This window comes from Oncorhynchus gorbuscha, linkage group LG09 (genome assembly GCF_021184085.1).
Source record: "Oncorhynchus gorbuscha isolate QuinsamMale2020 ecotype Even-year linkage group LG09, OgorEven_v1.0, whole genome shotgun sequence".
In the NCBI taxonomy this organism is placed as follows: domain Eukaryota; kingdom Metazoa; phylum Chordata; class Actinopteri; order Salmoniformes; family Salmonidae; genus Oncorhynchus; species Oncorhynchus gorbuscha.
This window is the reverse complement of record NC_060181.1, coordinates 32,336,230-32,358,570: the sequence shown is the minus strand read 5'-3', so window position 1 is coordinate 32,358,570 and position 22,341 is coordinate 32,336,230. Positions and strand designations below refer to the sequence as shown.

The 22,341-nt window shown below is 41.6% G+C and overlaps 1 pseudogene; it reads right to left on the bottom strand.

The window, feature by feature from the left end:
- Positions 1-864: 864 nt before the first annotated feature.
- Positions 865-18,431, bottom strand: LOC124042770 (annotated as a pseudogene).
- Between the last annotated feature and the right edge of the window lie 3,910 nt (positions 18,432-22,341).

The window sequence follows — 22,341 nt, the reverse complement described above, 5'->3', positions numbered from 1 at the left end:
CAATCAGTCGTATATTGCACAAATCTGGCCTTTATGGAAGAGTGGCAAGAAGAAAGCCATTTCTTAAAGATATCCATAAAAAGTGTTGTTTAATGTTTGCCACAAGCCACACCAAACATGTGGAAGAAGGTGCTCTGGTCAGATTAAACCAAAATTAACGTTTTGCATTGTTGCCAAAAAGTTTGTTTGACGTAAAAGCAACACCCTGAATACACCATCCCCACTGTCAAACATGGTGGTGGCAGCATCATGGTTTGGGCCTGCTTTTCAGCAGGGACAGGGAAGATGGTTAAAAATTGATTGGAAGATGGATGGAGCCAAATACAGGACCATTCTGGAAGAAAACCTGATGGAGTCTGCAAAAGACCTGAGACTGGGACGGAGATTTGTCTTCCAACAAGACAATGATCTAAAACAAAGCAAAATCTACAATGGAATGGTTCAAAAATAAACATATCCAGGTGTTAGAATGGCCAAGTCAAAGTCCAGACCTGAATCCGATCGAGAATCTGTGGAAAGAACTGAAAACTGCTGTTCAAATGCTCTCCATCCAACCTCACTGAGCTCGAGCTGTTTTGCAAGGAGGAATGGGAAAAAAAAATTCAGTCTCTCGATGTGCAAAACTGAGAGACATACCCCAAGCGAATTACAGCTGTAATCGCAACAAAGTATTAACTTAAGGGGCTGAATAATTTTGCACGCCCAATTTCAGTTTTTGATTTGTTAAAAAAAGTTTGAACTATCCAATGTCGTTCCACTTCATGATTGTGTCCCACTTGTTGATTCTTCACAAAAAACATACAGTTTTATATCTTTATGTTTGAAGCCTGAAATGTGGCAAAAGGTCGCAAAGTTCAAGGGGGCCGAATACTTTCGCAAGGCACTGTATACTGGGTTTATGACACTTCAAAACCTTGTTTATGATTTTTGTTACTTTTTGCCATTTATGAATGTGCTATTCAATGCGCTTTAGTAGTAAAGGCCAAAATTAATAATTTATCCCCAAAAATGTATACCTAAAGGAGTTCTAAAATTCAAAATCAAATAGCTAAGGGATTCACAGTATGACCATCTAAAACAATTCCATGTCAGCTTAGCGCAACCCCCCCCCATACATTAACTTTTAAATTAACCAAAAGACTCAAACCATTTGCCTATATGTATTGTCTATTTTTAGTTGAATCCTGGGTTGAATTCAAATAGCATTTGCGACAGTCATCAACAGCTATATAGGCCTAAATAGCATCATTGATGGTATCCGATTGATAAAGTATGGTTACATTTCCTTTGCATTGTTAAACCTACAGTACGTACATTTATCCACAAATGAAGTAGCTATCAGCAAAGTCAGAGCTAGTCAGGGGGAAAAAAATAAAAGTGGGGGGGGGTCTGATAGTGGATATAACATTAAAGATCTGACATTGTTACACAAAAGGTACAAATGTAACATTTTATATAAATTGTGTCTTAAAAGAATAGGTTACCATGACATAATCCTGGTTGAAATTTCACCCTCAAAACAATTGTTTACATTGACTTTTTGTAACTCCAAGACATTTTACACATGCATTCCACATCACGACAGTGACAAATTACATTGAAACAATGTTATTTTAACCTGTTTATCCCCAGTGGGTAATCCCTGAGTCAACAGGATTTAGGTTGATGAGGCTTGATGGTCTCAGGCCAATGACATCTCCAGATATCAGAAGCCTTTGAAAATATCAATTTTGTGTTTATCAGCCAGAAGCAGGGTGACGTTGTTCTCATAGTCCGCATCATGCACCCCGGTTTTGCGGAATTCGCCTCCGTGGTAATTATTTTCCCAGTAGTGGTGCCAGTTCCCATACTGGTCCGCTCCAAACCCGTACACACTCACCTAAATGATACAATACACCATTATGCAGAGATACTCATCCACCCTGGATTTGGCCATCAGTGTGCCACCCCCCCTCCCCCAAACTTGTTTGGTGCACAATGCCACTGACTACCATATGACTTAGTCATATACATATGTGCTTTGACCCAGATAATACCATGTGCTGCAGAACTGATGAGGTGGAATGTTGCTGTACTGATTGAAGCGTCTATACGGTGTCCTGGTACTCTGACACATATTAGATCGTCAAAATCATCTATTTGTGGATTTTTTTTTTTCTTGAAACATACAAAACATAGGCCTATTGATACGGGCAATGCACTAACTCTAGATGTCAGTATACAGTTACTAGAAAGTCTGCGCTTCTAACATTGACTCAGTCAAGCACTATGTAACAACTACAGGACATTGGCAGTGTGACTCGTTCAAAGACGGTTGCCCCTACCTCTGCATCACTTGGGTAAACTGTATAGATTCCTGTTTTTTCTACATTCAAAAGACAAATATACAACAAGGCTGTTGACAACCAAGGCAACCATGGGTGCATTTTTATTAAACAGCAGTTAACCTACTTCCTGAAGTCTTAAATTAAATGTTTCAAGTATATTTTCAATTTTTACTTCAAATAGATCACACTTTTTGAAAATCATGTTTAAATATGAAATAAATGTCATTAAAATATACATATATTTATACCTGGAGGCACATATATCAACTTTGAAACATGTTTCTCTTTCTTTGGGCTAATGGCTTCTGCCTAGGACATGGTAATTGCCTGCAATTCACACCTTCAGTGTAGATGGAGATAATTAGCATAACACTCTGTGCTCTGCCCCTCTTTCCAGCCCAAATTTTTTTTGTAGAGCAGCGTTGCTTCTTGAGCAAAGTGGTGGGTAGTTAAAGCAGTGCTGCACAGCCATTTCACCAACGCAGGCGGTGACTTCAATTCCATCGGCAGTAATTAAAAATTAAAACAATTTGGGACACTTTTTGCAGCTTTAAACTCGAAGAGCTCAGCACAAACTCAACGCGAACCCAGCTCATGCTTTGCAGTCACGCTCAAGGTGTATAGAACTTTGTCAGACAGCCAAATGGAAGTGTAAAGCTTGTGAAGGTGGGTGTACTCACCTTATCGCAGATGTGCAAGGCAAAAAATAGGCTGAGGAAGCCAGTGGAGGGATACCGGCCATGACTCTCCAGCCATGTGTCATAGACATATTTAAAGAAGGCTGGGCTGTATATCAACACCTGCAAAATAAAAAATAAAAAAAACTTTGACCTTGTGAGAAGTTGAAATCATTAAATTGAAATGTTTTTCAACCAACCAATCACTCTTCAAAATCTGCATTCTTTTGTCTCCAGGTAAGGTAAACTAAAGCAGATCGACCCATACATAGGGCTTTGGTCAAAAGTAATGCTCCACTATAGGGTGCTATTACAGACAGAACCAAAGGTTCACTCACCCTGTTCTTGTTTGCCTTAATCCTGGACCGGACCGGAACATATGTTCTACAGGAAGCAAAATGCATAATATAAAAACAAAGTATTATCACACTTAGTTCCAGTGAAGGGAAATATTAATATTACAGCATACAATGACAGTCGAGACAATTCTGTGCTTCCAACTTTGTGGCAACAGTTAGGGAAGACCTTTCCTCTTTCAGTATGACAATGCCCCCGTGCACAAAGTGAGGTCCATACAGAAATGGCTTGTCGAGGTCAGTGGGGAAGAACTGGACTGACCTGAACAGAGCCCTGACCTCAACTCCATTGAACACCTTTTGGATGAATTGAAACGTTGACTGCGAGCCAGGCCTAATCGCCCAACCTCACTAAAGCTTGTGGCTGAATGGAAGCAAGTCCCCGCAGCAATGCTCCAACATCTAGTGGAAAGCCTTCCAGGAGGCTGTTATAGCAGCAGGGAGAGGGTCCTGTCAGTATAAACCACCATCTTTGATAAAGTTCACCTTATTTCTGACAGAAACAGAGGCACCACCAACTTTGTTTACTTTGTGGTGGCCCGTCTATCGGCATTGGCTAACAGACTACTGAATATGAGCTCCTCATGGCAAACTAGTAGCCTATACCAGTAATATGTTCAGTAAAAGGTTGTCATGTCTGGAAAAGAAACCCAATTTCAGGTTAGAAAATGTTACATTTCATAGTGAATTTGTGACACTGATATTGTTTTGGTTACTGTACCAACAAACAGTTAAACCAAGTAACAGTTTGCAAACACATTGTCAAATTATTTATGTTTTTATAGATTATCACAGTGACAGTCCTAACGATGAAGATGACCAGATCCAGATGCAAATAGCAGAGGCTTGTTTCCCATCAAGGTCAAGGGTCATGCATAAGGTCACACACTAACATGATTTAAAACCACAGTCTTAAGATGTGCTGGGTGTGAGGTCATATAACCAATGTTGATTTGGGAATGATTTGATTTGCACAACAGGTAGGCTAGGCTGTATGAAAATAAAAGCTGCAGTGTAGATCCAATTATCTAAAATGTAACATACTGAACAAAAATATAAAAAACGCAACAACTTCAAAGTCAATTGAATGAATTCATTAAGCCCTAATCTATCAATTTCACATGACTGGGAATACAGATATGCATGTTGGTCACAGATAGTGACAAAAAGAAAAAAGGTAGGGGCATAGATCAGAAAACCAGTGTGACCATTTGCCTCATGCAGCAGGAGTTGATCAGGCTGTTGATTGTGGCCTGTGGAATGTTGTTCCACTCCTCTTCAATGGCTGTGCGAAGTTGCTGGATATTGGCACGTCAATACAGAGCATTCCAAACATGCTCAATGGGTGACATGTCAGGTGAGTATGCAGGCCATGGAAGAAATGGGACATGTTCAGCTTCCAGGAATTGTGAACAAATCCTTGCGACATTATCATGCTGAAACATGAGGTGATGGTGGCGGATGAATGGAATGACAATGGGCCTCAGGCTCGCATCACGGTATATCTGTGCATTCAAATTGCCATCGATAAAATGAAATTGTGTTTGTTGTCCATAGCGTATGCCTGCCCATACGATAATCCCACTGCCACCATGGGGCAATCTGTTCACGTTGACATCAGCATAGCGCTCACCCACACAACACCATACACGTGGTCAAGAGGCCTGTTGGACGTACTGTCAAATTCTCTAAAATAACATTGAGACGGCTTATGGTAGAGTAATTAACTAATTCTGGCAACAGCTCTGATGGAAATTCCTGTAATCAGCATGCCAATTGAACACTTCCTCAAAACATCTATGGCGTGTGACAACTGCACATTTTAGAGTGGCCTTTAATTGTCCCCAGCACAAGGTTCACTTGTGTAATGATTATGTCATTTACAATCAGCTTTTTGATATGTCACACCTGTCAGCTGGATGGATTATCTTGGCAAAGGAGAAATGCTCACAAACAGATGTAGGAGTCCTTGCTCGCACATGCTTTTTCAGTTCTGACCACAAATTTTCAATAGAATTGAGATCAGGGTTTTGTGATGGATACTCCAATACCTTGACTTTTGTTCTTAAGCCATTTTGCCACAACTTTGGAAGTATGCTGGGGTCATTGTCCATTTGGAAGACCCATTTGCGACCAAGCTTTAACTTCCTGACTGATGAGAAGTTGCTTCAATATATCCACATCATTTTCCTTCTCATGATGCCATCTATTTCGTGAAGTGCACCAGTCCCTCCTGCAGCAAAGCACCCCCACAACATGATACTGCCACCCCCGTGCTTCCCGGTTGGGATGGTGTTCTTCGACTTGCAAGTCTCCCCCTTTTTCCCCCAAACATAACGATGGTCATTATGGCCAAGCAGTTCTATTTTTGTTTCTTCAGACCAGAGGACATTTCTTCAAAAAGTACCATCTTTGTCCCCATGTGCAGTCGCAAACCATAGTATTGCTTTATGGTGGTTTTGGAGCAGTGGCTACTTTTCTGTGCAGCCTTTCAGGTTGTCGATATAGGACTCGTTTTACTGTGGATATAGATACTTTTGTACCCGTTTCCTCCAGCATCTTCACAAGGTCCTTTGCTGTTGTTCTGGGATTGATTTGCACTTTTTGCAGCAAAGTACGTTCATCTCTAGGAGACAGAACGAGTCTCCTTCCTGAGCGGTATGATGACTGTGGTCCCATGGTGTTTATACCTGCGTACTATTGTTTGTACAGATTAATGTGGTACAATCAGGCATTTGGAAATTGCTCCCAAGGAACCAGACTTGTGGAGGTCTACAATTTATTTTCTAAAGTCTTGGCCGAATTCTTTTGATTTTCCCATGATGTCAAGCAAAGAGGCACAGAGTTTGAAGGTAGACCTTGAAATACATCCACAGATACACCTCCAATTGACTCAAATGATGTCAATTAGTGTATCAGAAGCTTCTAAAGCCATGACATTTTCATTTTCTTGTCATGCACAAAGTAGATGTCCTAACCGACTTGCCAAAATTATAGTTTGTTAAATAACAATAAATTTGTGGAGTGGTTGAAAAATGTGTTTTAATGATTCCAACCTAAGTGTATATAAACTTCCGACTTCAACTGTATGTATGCATGTATTTTCCCCAATTCCGTGATATCCTAATTGGTAGTTACAGTCTTGTCCCGGCGCTGCAACTCCCGTATGGGCGAAGGTCGAGAGCCATGCGTCCTCCGAAACACGACCCTGCCAAACCACACTGCTTCTTGACACACTGCTCACTTAACCCGGTATCCAGCCGCACCAATGTGTCAGAGGAAACACCATACAACTGGCGACCGTGTCAGCGTGCATGCACCTGGCCCGCCATAGGAGCAGCTAGAGCCTGATGGGACAAGGACATAATACCCAGCCAAACCATCCCCTAACAAAGCTGGGCCAATTATGCGTCGCCTCATGTGTTTCCCGATCGTGGCCGGCTGCAACACAGCCCACGATTGAACCCGAATCGGTAGTGATGCCTCAAGCACTGCAGTGCCTTAGACCGCTGCGCCACTCGCGAGGCCTTACCCTTAACATTATTAAGCTACCCAGATACCCAGGACTGCTCTGGGACCAGAAATTAGCCCCGGCTTTTCTAACACACCGGCCGATTCTTTCCCCTTGAGGCCCCCACACTGGCTTAGTTCTTCCTTGAAGCCCCCAAGACCGTAATCATGTTCCACAGAAAATCCAAGTTAGACAGGCCAAATTGGCTAAAAATGGACCAACCCATCTGGCATTTACCCCAAATGCCAGATACTCAAGGTGCCAGTAAAGACACAGGAGAGGAGTGGGGGTTTTAAGAATTAAAAGACAGACCTAAATAGTTTGCAGAAACTCTCCCTCTGGTTCTCTAGTATGGGAAGACTGAAACCTCTTTGTTCCAGTCTCTTTTCCGCCAAAACGTTTACATCAATAAAAGGAGAACATTATTCCTGACATCCAAATGCTAAGAATATTCTTTAGATCCCCATCGACCAATGTCATATTGTTTGTTATTTTGTGATGTCATTAAGGATGGTATAACAAAGTAACTGTCACTCTGAAAGTGTAGGTATTCTGAATCAACTTTACATCTAAATATTGTATAAAATATATTAAATATGAGAATACTTTTGTGATGATGGCAATGTGATTTTGACCTTCTAAATTAGATCCGTTTTTCATAAACTTGGGCATGGTTACTGACTGGGCACAAGTGAGCACAGACATTGTGTTGGCGCGATGGAATGTCCCCTTTTTACCAGAGGATAAAAGCCTTGGTAGCGAAATTGACATTAGACCAAGCAGACGGACAGTGTAAGCCGGACGTCATGAATGGTTAAAACTACAACACTAGAAAGAGTGGAGCGGTGGCTACACGGCTGAAAATGGTGAGACCAGTACATTGTCGGGTTAATACTGGCGTGTAGTGTATGGGAGCTGAACCCTGAATATTCAATCATTGAGACCACTACGAAACCAAAAGACGTGAGACAGTGGTCTACACGTAGAAATGGTTAGAAACTCTGAAGCTCTCAACCTCAACAAGAGTGAAAATGATAAAGACTAGACCAGAACATTCACAGTCTGCAGCTGTGCATGCAAAAGTGGTCCTAGAACTTTGACTCAAAGACACGAGGTGGGAAGGAAGAATCCCTCTCAGACAACCGTTGGTACATCTGAGATATCTATTCTAACAAACACTTTCCTACCAGAGCAGCTCTACAACTAAGGACATTGTGACCTCTGGTGGACAACCAGAGCCTTACATTGATCCACTCCCCATAGACGGATCGATTGAAGACAGACATCTACGCGTAAATATTTATATAATGCATTTCCTATCAGAATGAGCGGTGGTTCATGTGCAAAGTATTACTATTCCTTTGAGCGTAGGTTCCAAACGTAACAATGATAAGTTGAATTTATGTCTCTCCCTTTCCCTTTCTATTGACCCCTCCCTTTTTAACCAAGCAGTGATGCTTTTGTTCGTCCACTAGGGACCTGTTTTCATTGTATTACATCTAATCAATAATCTATTTTTTTAATTTATCTGTTAATTTTACCAGGTAAGTTGACTGAGAATACGTTCTCATTTACAGCAACAACCTGGGGAATAGTTACAGGGGAGAGGGGGATGAATGAGCCAATTGTAAACTGGGGATTATTAGGTGACCCTGATGGTTTGAGGGCCAGATTGGGAATTTAGCCAGGACACCGGGGTTGACACCGGGGTTAACACCCCTACTCTTACGATAAGTGCCATGGGATCTTTAATGACCTCAGAAAGTCAGGACACCCATTTAACGTCCCATCCGAAAGACCGCACCCCGCACAGGGCACTGCCCTGGGGCATTGGGATATTTTTTAGACCAGAGTGCCTCCTATTTGCCCTCCAACACCAATTCCAGCAGCATCTGGTCTCCCATCCAGGGACTGACCAGGACCAACCCTGCTTAGCTTCAGAAGCAAGCCAACAGTGGTATGCATGTATTCTGTTTAATTATTTAGTTAGAAAATAAGCCAATTTGTGTATTGCTGATTCATCAATAAAGTTAAGGTTGTTGCAGATAGCAAAGAGTATGTGATGTTCAGAATGAGACTGCTATTAGGTAATGATTAATAATTGACAGCTAATAATTGACTGTTTAGAGTTTAATTCGATAAACAACTTTTCGCATGGTGCCCCATATTCCATATTCCTAATGAGTTAATTGTGACATGAGTAACAATTAAAAACAGTTGATAAAATAAATAACAGTCATCAGATTAATGATAGTCATGTCACAACAGAAAGTTTACACAGCTTGAAGGATAAATGATTCCGGACCTCAGTGATGAGAATGTTGTTTATACTTTCATCTTTGCAGACAATTCCACAGGCGTCAACTACAGTTTCTATTGAAGGTTTGCTAAGGAGCACTTACATACTTTATGTGAACGTATAGAGCATATTTATTGATCACTCACTCTTCGATGGAGCCGGTGGTCAAGGCACTGGTAATCCATTGCAGGTCCAGAGTCTTGAAGGGGATGAGCAGAAGAAATGTGGTGTTGTCCAGATCTAAAGCGCTCTCTGGGTACATGATGTGATGTGTAGTCCGGCTCCCAACATCCTCCTCAAAGCCAGAGGTAGGAGCCATGTTCATTCTGCAGGAGCAGGGTTACAGTTAAGGTAGTATATTCTGCAATATAACATATGGAGCAGAACACTGGTGGGTGTTGTCCAGATCTATGGTGCTCTCTGGGTATATGATGTGATGCGCAGTCCAGCTCCCAACATCCTCCTCAAAGCCAGAGGTAGGAGCCATGTTCATTATGCAGGGTTACGGTTAAGGTAGTATCTTCTGCAATATAACATATAAATGAATCTACTTCCACATACTTATCAACATAGCTGTTTTGAGGGTGGGATGCCCGGAGGTTAAAAAAAACTCGAAATTGTATCTAAATTAATTTTAGTTCATTTGGAATGTGAACATGGTGATGAATCATGTGGCAGTCTGTGGCATTCCTGCTTCTCCACATGATCATACAGTTCATATGTGTCCCAGTAACAGTGAGTGCATTGAGGGGAAAGCTGTGATTCTGCCTGTTCAATTAATCTAGTTAGTTCTGCAGAGAGGATCTCTCCCTCTCTGTGTGTTTGTGTTTTAAGTGAGTGTGGGATGAGCAGTATAATCCATTTCAGCCAAGGACTTTCCTCCTCATTTACACATTGATAGTTGGTTTGGTTCCTCATTGAAAAACCATGCAGAAATCAAATCTAAAGCTGGACTTATATGTTGACTGCATGAACTTTACAAAAACCGTGTGATCAAAGGTCATGCAGTTAATAAATAAGTTGCTTCTCACCAACTGCACCATGCAGCCATTACCTGAATTGTGGGATGCACCATTTGTCAACCAATTATTAGGGTTCTTTTGCTTAACCCACACGGACTTGACCAAACGTGACAAACAGGAACCAACTTTGCCGCAATTCTACATGGGGTACAAATGAAAGTGATGAGACAAATTAATTGTAGCCTATACATGTTATGTTTTGTTTGATATGGGGGTAAAGGAACCTCACTGCTCGAACAAACCCAATCTTATTTGAATGTATTGGCCGGTCCCTCCAGGATTCCGTGATATCAAAATGTTTAGCAAAATCAACAATTCCTTGCTAATTTTACCATTCACTGCACTATTTCAGAAAAAAAAAAAAAAACAGTCATCACATACAACTGACCCATCGCTGTAATACAAAGAGAGCTCATAATTGACCAATCATTGCACATTTATCGCATGTGGTTCCATCAAGCCACACGTAAACAAACTTTTTCCCCTCATCAGTGCCTTTCCGCAACAAGTTTGCCAAAATCGTTGCACATTGCTATGCAAAATTGCAGAATTGCCTCGTTAGAGGAAAATATAGTTAGATGATCAATTGTATACATTAATGATTAGAACCATGTATGCTAATACTATGTTATGATCTGAAAAGTATGGGTTCTTAATTGTACTGTTACTAAAAATGTAAGCAGAAATTAATAGTGTCTGTGTCTCCTGGGAAAGTTTGAGGAAGGAGGGATAAGATTGAAAATCTAACAGATAAGAATATTTTGGTTGGATTCCATTAGGGGAGATAATTTATCCTTTAGACAGGTTGGAATGTAGTTTATGAGGGGAGTGAAACTATCTCCAGGACCGAATACTACGCCATTGTAATGCTGGGAGAGGGGGTGTAACTGATGATGTCATTTTATGTCTTCTTTCTTTAAAATGTAATGTTCTTTGTATTTTGGGAGAGTACTCATCAAGAATAAATGCTGAACTTGTTTTTTAAGACTGGTCTCTTGCTAATTCATGCAAATGATAAACTTACAACTTATCATGAATTAGAAATGAGTGCGAATTTAATTGGTTTTGACAATAAAACATAAGGGAATTTAAAATTCCTCTATCACCTCTGCAAAATCAAGCATTTTTTCCTGCAAATATAACAAATCCCAGCGAAATCTTGGAGGTTGGTAAATAAACTGAAAAGGTACATACCCCCACCTATGTGCTGGAGTGTGTCTAGTCTCACCACGTTTAAAACCAAGGGCTATTAACTGCCACCTGCAGGTAGCGTTCCCTGTAGTCAATGACCAAAAGCGCACGCTTTGTCCTCATGGGTGGAATGTTAATTCATAAAGATTTCAGAAAATCCGGTGTTTCCATGGCAAACAGTTGTTATATTTCAGTCTTCTGTGATGTATATAAAGTGTAATATTTGTATGCAAACTCAATTTCAAATTTACACTACATCTTTTATAAGATGGTGTCTTTTATAAGTTCATAACGATGTGTGTGAGGTATATACTTTTGTTTCAAAATAGATTTATTTAAGACTACCAAAAATCACTGCGGCCCTAATTTAGCCCACTGCAATAAAAGGTTTTAAAGTAATGTTCTCAGGAGTACATTTCATTAGCTGACCCCTTCTCAAACAAAAAACAAGCTTGCTCAGTCACCTGATGATGACATCACTGGAGTCGATGAGGGGTCCATAGCGGGAGCCCTTGAGGTTCCCAGAATTCCCCACCACAGCACAGGTCCTACAGCGCTCAGGCCCCGCGTCCTTGTAGAGGTTATCATTATCAGGGATGACCTGGAACAACTTCTCCACCACCTCGCTGAAGTCGGCCGGGTCCTTATGATACTGCAAGCGCTGGAGAGAGACGGAAACCGTTAATCATTTAGCTGTGTCTTCAACCACTCTGGACAGCAAAGACAGAAGAGGTAGACACACAGCATAGACAGCCCAGCTACCACAATGTTCTGAGAACCATATGTTGCTTGGTGAGAGCATGGTTGTCCTATGGTTATTTTGCATACAACCTTCCTATAACGTTTCCTCATGGTTCTATTTAAACTCATGTTCTCAGAATGATCAGAAAACGTTAAGAAACAGCGTTTTTCTGTGGGAATTCCAGGATTTTAGCATAATGTTCTGCAGATTCTCATTCTATTTAAAGTCATGTTCAAGAACTCAATAAAAACCACAAAACATTAGTTCAAAGAATGTTATTTAAAAACATATACATTCTACATTTACATTTAAGTCATTTAAAAACATACATTCTACATTTACATTTAAGTCATTTAGCAGACGCTCTTATCCAGAACGACTTACAATTCTATTCTCAGCATCAAAAAAGAATCCTATTAAGGGATACTTTGTGATTTTGGTAATGAGGCCCTGTATCTACTTCCCCAGAGTCAGATGAACTCATTTTTACATCTGCGTGCATTTTGAAGGAAGTTGCTAACTAGCACAATAGCGCAATGACTGGAAATCTGCTAGCAGATACCCATAGACTTCCAGTCATTGAGCCAAAACTACCTCAGTAGTAGCCGATGCTCTTATCCAGAGCAACTTACAAGTGTCTTGCTCAATAGCACATCAGATTTTTCACCTAGTTGGCTCTGAGCTTTGGCCCAACAATTGTTGAATTTTACCCCTTTTTCTCCCCAATTTTGTGGGGAGAAATTGTTAGTAGTTACTAGCTTGTCTCATCGCTACAACTCCCATACGGGCTCGGTAGAGACGAAGGTCGAAAGCCATGCGTCCTCCGAAACACAACCCAACCAAGCCGCACTGCTTCTTAACACAGCGCGCATCCATCCCGGAAGCCAGCCGCACCAATGTGTTGGAGGAAACACTGTGCACCTGGCGACCTGTTTGGTGTGCACTGCTCCCGGCCACAGGAGTCGCTAGTGCACGATGAGACAAGGATATCCCTACCAGCCAAACCCTCCCTAACACCGGACGTCGCTAGGCCAATTGTGCATCGCCCCACGGACCTCCCGGTCGCGGCCGGCTGCGACAGAGTCTGGGCACGAACCCAGAGTCTCTGGTGGCACAGCTAGCACTGTGATGCAGTGCCCTAGACCACTGCGCTACCCGGGAAGCCCCTGGCCCAACACTCTTAACTGCTTGGCTACAGGACGCAGACACATACAAACGGTATCCACTGCTTCATCAGACTCTGGGGAAGTAGGTAAAGGGCTTCATTGCTGAAATCCCGAGGTATCCCTTAAAGTATGTTCAGTTGTGTTGGCCATGCCCACTAATTGAATCTTAATGAGTGCTTGTTTCCTTTGAAATAGAGTCTGTTTGAATAGACTAAAATTACCAGCTTTTGTGGAGCAGTGGATTCATTCAATGGATAGACAGCAGAAGATCATAGGTTTGAATCTGGGGCAATGCACCAATAAAAAAAAAGTTCACATTTAATTTAAACTAACCTATAACTATCAATATGGTGACAGATTAGGTTCAAAAATAGAATGTCTCTGAAAGACTGAGCAAAAGGGAGTGGATGTTTTTTTCCCTGTTTATTGAATCTAGACATTTCTAGCAGTGTTAAATGGTATTCATTCAGTTCTTTCTGGTGCAATTTTAGCCACCTCATAATAAAGCATAGCTGACTAGCAGATGGCATTGTTAAGAAAACAAAGTTAATTGCGTTGATACGTGCATATCATTAATAACGTAGTCATGGACACATTGTTTTCTTCCTTGTCCTGATTATCTTTAGGATGGGTTGCCTGATGTGACTGAACCAAACTCACCTCTGAATACTCACCTGTAAGTCTCAGAACAGCTCATCTGCCATCACATGTACATGCCAGTCAGCAGACTGTCCCTACAGGTCAGAGGGTAGACTAACCCAAACTCTAACCCTTGCTTTATGTCCACATCCCGGTTCAACTAACCCTTGCCTCAACCCTAAACCTAACCCTTGATTCATGTCCACAACCCAGTTCAACCCTAACCCAAGCTCAATCCTAACCCTTGATTCATGTCCACAACCCAGTTCAACCCTAACCCAAGCTCAATCCTAACCCTTGATTCATGTCCACAACCCAGTTCAACCCTAACCCAAGCTCAATCCTAACCCTTGCAGTAGTAACATCTCACCTGCCACCAGCGGTATGTGTCATTAGTCAGCAGGCTGTTCCTCCTAGACAGCAGAGGGTGGACTGACAGGTTGAACCGCTCAGTGAACCAGGGGTCGTCTTCCAGCTCTGTCATACACTGTCGACAGCCACACTGGCCATTAGAGAAGAAGCTGTCCGACTGGTGTATGCCGTATTTGAAGAAGTACAGAGGGATCTCTCAACGTGAAACCGAAGAGTAACATGGTGAAAGTTACAATAAAGGCTAACACAGTAAATGCCCTGAAGTTCTTCTGCATCGATGGATACATGGTGTAGTGGTAGACAAATTAAATTCAGGTAAGCGGAGGGAAGGGAAAAACAGAAGCCCCTTATTGAAAATTCAGATTTCCAAGGGATGTCTGAGAATAATTCCTCCCCTCGAGATTTCTTGGCTATAACAGGATGAACACTGGGTTTCTCTGATGAACAGAAACAGGCCGTGTCTTCATCACAATTACAGGCTCCACTTCAAGCCGTTGGAAAACAACATCTCAGTTAAAAATGTGACCAGAATACTAGCTCCTTATATTTTGTAGGGAAAGCCTTGGCCTTCTATAGAAAATGTTTGTCAGACAAAAATCACTCCATTGATCTCCATAGATGAGGAATCCTGGTACATGTCCATTATTCGTCTGCTGACCAATAGTATGGTAATTCCACTGTGGTACACAATCCAGGATGGTCCTGTCAATTTAACAATGGCCAGATAACTACATCTGCTCTTCTGCTGTTGACAGCATAGGGTCAGTGACAGGGGCATCTAGCATTCACTGCCTGTACAGTCAATCACCCACCTAGAAGGCAAACAAGACATTTAAAACAAATACACACTGCTGGGTAAATTAACGATCATATGTGCTGAAAAAAAAAGGCCCTTCAACAGCATTCAACTTTAAGTATTCCCAGAACCAACTAGCTTTGTACTAAAAAACAGAGAAGCAGGAAGACCTGGCTGGGATCTACTTCCACATAAAAGGACAGAGCTCCACTATGCAGCAGGCTGGGTTTACTGTTAACATGTCACAGAATTGTTCACATTCAGCCAAGGCAAGTAATAATAATAATAATAATAATAATAATAAATGCCATTTAGCAGACGCTTTTATCCAAAGCGACACAGTCATGTGTGCATACATTCTACGTATGGGTGGTCCCGGGGATCGAACCCACTACCCTGGCGTTACAAGCGCCATGCTCTACCAACTGAGCTACAGAAGGACCAAGTCTATAGCCACATTCCACACAGAAATCTCTTGTCAAAGTTTAGGCAGAGTTGATCAAATAAGGGGTTAGCAGAAAAACATACTAACTTCCCATTTTTGATCATTACAAATCTGTGTCATGTTAATTTAGTGCAGATCTCCAATACAAAAAGGGACACAGACCAGAGGCTGGGGGGTGTTTAAATTATTTTATTTTTAAAACTAGGAATCTACCAGGAAACCCTGGGTCTGCCCTGCAGGGAGACAGAGGAGCAGGGGTTGTGAAGGGTGTCTGGGAGAGATGAAGATAATGGAATGGAGGAATGTCAGAGGCTGTGTGGGAGGGATCGTAATCGTTCTGTGGACGGGTTAATCTGAGAAAAACATCAACCTCTCATATCCACATCACCTGTAAGGTGTAAACAGTAGGCCTATCGTGCTACTGCTACTCGGAGTCATAAGTCTTTGTAAGACATAGGTATAATTCAAAATTAAAATGTGTGACTTCTCATTTGAACTTCCATTAGATGTGTATTTGGAACATGAAGGCAGTATGACAGGTGTGTGTGTTTGAGTGAGAGAGAACGTGTGTGGTGTGGTTTATGCACACTAATGTAAAAGGTGGCGTATTAAACTCAGGGAGCCCTTGGAGACATAAGGCCAAGTACTGTACATTTACATTTAAGTCATTTAGCAGACGCTCTTATCCAGAGCGACTTACAAATGAGATGACAGACTGAACAGGCTGTATGGTACAACAGGGGAAGGAAGGCAAGTGAAGAAAATAAAGAAATAAGGGAGAGCGAGCAGGAGAGGGAGGAAAAGTATGACGGCTGAGGAGTTAGGTTCTTTTCTAATCTCAGGTTTATACAAGTCATCAACTTTACAGGATGGCGCAACAGATAAGTTGTGTTCCGAGAGATTGCTTATTCATTTCCTGCTTCCTGTGAGCAAGTTCAGCTCTCAAACTTCTGCAGAGTTGAGTTCTTGAATCACACTTTTATTACTTGTTTGACAGCACATCTGTACTGTAAAGGACATTCTAGCTGGAAAAATAACCCCATCAAAATATAAAGCTATTACACTATGTAGTGAGTTTCCTCACCTCAAAGAAATTACAATCAGATTTATGAGATTCTATTACACAGTCATTTACAAGACTGATCAGGTAATTTTTTACATTGAGTCAGAATTCCAGTGCTTTCTGCTTGATAGCAAATTCTAATTGTGTCAGTTTGAGGAATAGTAAGCATTTCCCAAAGTTAAAGCTTTTAGACCTAAAAATATGGCAGACTTCCAACAAGCTATCTAGGCTTTTTTCCCCAGTGGTGGAAAAGTACCCAAAGGTCATACTTGAATAAAAGTAAAGATACCTTAATAGAAAATGACTCAAGTAACAGTAAAAATCCACCAGTAAAATACTACTTGAGTTAAAGTATTTGGTTTTACATTTACTTAAGTATATTAACATTTACTTTTGATACTTAAAATTAAATAATTAAAAATTCCTTATATTATGCAAACCAGGCTTCACAATTTTGATGTTTTTCAGCCAGGGGCACACTCCAACATAATTTACAAACAAAGCATGTGTTTAGTGAGTCTGCCAGATCAGATGCAGTAGGGAAGACCAGGGATGTGAGAATTGGACCATTTCTGTCCTGCAAAGCATTCAAAATGTAAGAGTACTTTTGGTTGTCAGGGAAAATGTATGGAGTAGAAAGTACATTATTTTTCTTCAGGAACGTAGTGAAGAAAAAGTTGTAAAAATATAAATAGTAAAGTACAGATATAAAAAAAAAATGCAAATGTGGAAGCACTACTATGGACTATAATGGAGATGCACTCAGCCTTGGACACAGGATAACATGGATGTTTCAGATTTATTTTAGGGAGCGGACTAGAGAACACTTTTCATTTTAGAGAGCGGACTAGAGAACACTTTTCATTTTAGAGAGCGGACTAGAGAACACTTTTCATTTTAGAGAGCGGACTAGAGAACACTTTTCATTTTAGAGAGCGGACTAGAGAACACTTTTCATTTTAGAGAGCGGACTAGAGAACACTTTTCATTTTAGAGAGCGGACTAGAGAACACTTTTCATTTTAGAGAGCGGTAGTAAACAGTTATCCCACTGGTCAAAAATATACGTTATTCTCATCAGACTCACGTTAACCGTCAATGTACACCGTTTATTATCACTTTAACCAGAATTAAACCACAGGTCAACATAATGTCACGGGTTAGAGCAATTCATGTTGAATTTACAAGTGTTCGCAACTCAAAATTAGAAGTTAATTTGAAGTGTCATGAGGTTCTTGCCCAGAAAGGGGGAGTATGCTCGGTGTTGGCAGAACTTGGCTGGTGGAAGGTAGAGCCACCATGTGCCACATGAGCGCTCCTTTCGTAAATGTTTTTGTGAACTACGCTTGACTTTTTACCCCCAAGCTCTGACACACATAATGACTGAGATAAGTAGTTGTCCCACCTAACTATTGTAACGAACCTGTAAGGCCACCGAAACTCGCACGTCGTTTGTTGACTAGCGTAAACAGTCTAGGACACCGATTTCCCATGAAATAACCTAGTTGTATTTTGTTTGGATGAACACAGACAACGCACTCCAGGAGTGACCCGCCGCACAAATCCCCTTCCCAAAAACTCTCCCTCAGCGTGCCCCAGCATCCGCACATACAGTAACTAATTTGTACAATATTGTGATAGCGTAACACATTGGAAAGTCTCACCTTAACTGCAAATCGCTCTCGTCTGCTAAATGACTAAAATATAGACGTTGTAAACTCCTCAGTGGTATTGTGCTCCATACAAATGCAAACCTGTCAAAAACGATTAAGGAAAAAAAAAGTGTTTCTGGCTCACGCACTCTCCAGTCACACCAGAGCGAGTACAGCTCTGACAGATATACAAATGACTGACCTGTGTAACGGCGTTCTTCGTTTGTCGAAAGAGAGTCGGACCGAAATGCAGCGTGGTGGTTACTCATGACTTTAATGAAACAAATGACGATACATGATGAAATAAATAATAAATACAAAAATAACAAACGGAACGTGAAACCTAATTACAGCCTATCTGGTGAACACTACACAGAGACAGGAACAATCACCCACGAAATACACAGTGAAACCCAGGCTACCTAAATACGGTTCCCTATCAGAGACAACAAGAATCACCTGACTCTGATTGAGAACCGCCTCAGGCAGCCAAACCTAAGCTACACCCCTAATCAACCACAATCCCAATGCCTACATAAAAACCCAATACGACAACACAATAAACCCATGTCACACCCTGGCCTGAACAAATAATTATCACTAGCCACTTTAAACAATGCTACCTTATATAATGTTACTTACCCTACATTATTCATCTCATATACATATGTATATACTGTACTCTACAACATCGACTGCATCCTTATGTAACACATGTATCACTAGCCACTTTAACTATGCCACTTTGTTTACTTTGTCTACACACTCATCTCATATGTATATACTGTACCGATACCATCTACTGTATGCCTCTGTACCATCACTCATTCATATATCCTTATGTACATGTTCCTTATCCCCTTACACTGTGTATAAGACTGTAGTTTTGGAATTGTTAGTTAGATTACTTGTTGGTTATCACTGCATTGTCGGAACTAGAAGCACAAGCATTTCGCTACACTCGCATTAACATCTGCTAACCATGTGTATGTGACAAATAAAATTTGATTTGATTTGATTTGAATTAAAGAAAACACAAAATACTAAGACCAAGGCGTGACAACCTGGTTCAAGTGGTTTTTTAAACGCCCTTGAAATATGCAGCTTGTTTGAGTCCAACAGCACAGCAGGTGTTTAGAGGAACTGCATAATGAGCGAGTAATCGATGTGCAAGAGCAGAATTAGAGTTTAAGAATGATATCAACTCGGGCCGCCACCCCTATGACGTGTTTATAGTGACATTCATGTGACAACTCTGACTCTAACGCCATAACCTATTGGGCAAAATTTGAACACATGTAAAAAAATAAAATAAAAAATGTTTTAAATTAAACAAAATTGGGAACACTTTGCAATGGCCGGTGTTTGGGAATTACCCAAGAGCATTGCGCAATACAGTGTTTCTTGGTCCTCAAATACACCCAACAGTATACTTTTGTATTGTAACCCTGGACAACTGGTTCAAACACAACTGGTTCAACTTGTCAACTAATCATCAAGCCCTCAATGAGTTGAATGAGGTGTGTTTGTCAATGGCTACCACGAACCGTGTACTGTTAGGGGTACTCGAGGGCCGGGGTTGGAAAAACTGGTGTAACGCTTTCAGAATGATTGGTATCGTAATTACAAACTGGTTCAACTTGTCAACTAATCATCAAGCCCTCAATGAGTTGAATGAGGTGTGTTTGTCAATGGCTACCACAAACCGTGTACTGTTAGGGGTACTCGAGGGCGGGGTTGGAAAAACTGGTGTAACGCTTTCAGAATGATTGGTATCGTAATTACAGCCACATAGCTATATGATTTTGTTAAGATTCCCATTGGCGACAGTTAGTCTTACTGGGGTCCGATACATAACGAAAATGACACAACAGACTAAATACTTTGCGATTTACATACGTAAAAAAAAATATGTGGTGTGTGTTCTTTTATCAGTTACACATGCACGTCAGTACATATACACAAAAAAGTATATCACATGGGGGAGTGGCGTGAGGTTTTGCTTGATTTGTTTTTTAAATCTGGTTGGCTGTTCACAATGTATAGGCTACCATACAACGAAGAAGGAACAAGTGCAGCAACATTCATTGCTTAATAACAGGTATTTAGGTAACACCTTGAGCAAGAAAGGGTGCTGAGTGACAGAACATTCTGATTGAATTCTACCCGAGGGTTGCAAAACCGTAGGTATGTACTGTAATATTTGTGGGAGTTTAGCACGCTTAGTACACGCTAGTATTCCATGACGTTAGTATCAAGTCATATAGTTTGTCCCCTGATATAAACTAAAAGGATGTGTCTTAATCAGGACGTGAAACCATGACTGTACACGATGAGTAACTGATAATAACAATGTACTATATAGGAAATTCTACCAAATGTGGAAGCTTTTCTTCAATTATGAAGAGCCTGCAATTTCCCTCTACTCTGCAGTAAATTGCCTGTATTCGATAGTTAATTGTTTTTAAATTTACCTTTGTGTTTTGTTTTAGCATGACTTACTACAGTGTCCTTATTTATTTTGAAGACCAATTGTGTTTTGTTTTCTTTTTTTTGTTGGGTTTTTTGAGTGTATGTTATGCTGTTGCTAACATTATGTATACTTTACATTTCAAATGGATCTATACATTCCTACCTCCCTAAAACATTTCCCCCCGTATTATATTGGATGTAACATATCATCTACCAACTCAGTGGCCTTATTGTTAGAGTATCTGCTCTGGGATTAGGAGTTCGATCCTTGGCCGAGTCATACCAAAGACTGTTGTTACTGTTATGCTGGTGAATGAGGACCCAAAAGCGACTTAACGAAAACAGAGTCTTTATTCCAGTATTTGACAAAAGTAATAATCCTGGAAATATCAAGGAAAAAACAAAACAGGAAAACTGAAATCCACTCGTCAGTAGCGATGACTGACTGGAGACTCGACCATAGACTGCAGGTTGCTTCGGGAAGGCACCGACCGTAGCAGACTAAGACACCTGCTCACACGCAGCATCTGAAGAAGGTAAAACACGACAGGGCGAGACAAGGACACAGAACAGCGAACATCATACAAGGATCCGACAAGGACAGAAGCGGAAAACAGAGGGAGAAATAGTGACTCTAATCAGAGGGCAAAATAGGGGACAGGTGTGAAAAGAGTAAATGAGGTAGTTAGGAGAATGAGGAACAGCTGGGAGCAGGAACGGAACGATAGGGAGAGAGAGCGAGAGAGGGAGAGAGGGAGGGGAAGAGAGGGATAGAAAGAGGGAAAGAACCTAATAAGACCAGCAGAGGGAAACGAATAGAAGGGAAGCACAGAGACAAGACATGATAACCAATGACAAAACATGACAGTACCCCCCCACTCACCGAGCGCCTCCTGGCGCACTCGAGGAGGAACCCTGGCGGCAACGGAGGAAATCATCAATCAACGAACGGTCCAGCACGTCCCGAGATGGAACCCAACTCCTCTCCTCAGGGCCGTAACCCTCCCAATCCACTAAGTACTGGTGACCACGTCCCCGAGAACGCATGTCCATGATCTTTCGTACCTTGTAAATAGGTGCGCCCTCGACAAGGACGGGGGGGGGGAGGGAAGACGAACGGGGGCGCGAAGAAAGGGCTTGACACAGGAGACATGGAAGACAGGGTGGACGCGACGAAGATGTCGCGGAAGAAGCAGTCGCACAGCGACAGGATTGACGACCTGGGAGACACGGAACGGACCAATGAACCGCGGAGTTAACTTGCGAGAAGCTGTCGTAACGGGAATGTTACGAGTGGAAAGCCACACTCTCTGGCCGCGACAATACCTAGGACTCTTAATCCTACGTTTATTGGCGGCTCTCACAGTCTGCGCCCTGTAACGGCAAAGTGCAGACCTCACCCTCCTCCAGGTGCGCTCACAACGTTGGACAAACGCCTGAGCGGAGGGAACGCTGGACTCGGCGAGCTGGGACGAGAACAGAGGAGGCTGGTACCCCAGACTACTCTGAAACGGAGATAGCCCGGTAGCAGATGAAGGAAGCGAGTTGTGAGCGTATTCTGCCCAGGGGAGCTGTTCTGCCCAAGACGCAGGGTTTCTAAAAGAAAGGCTGC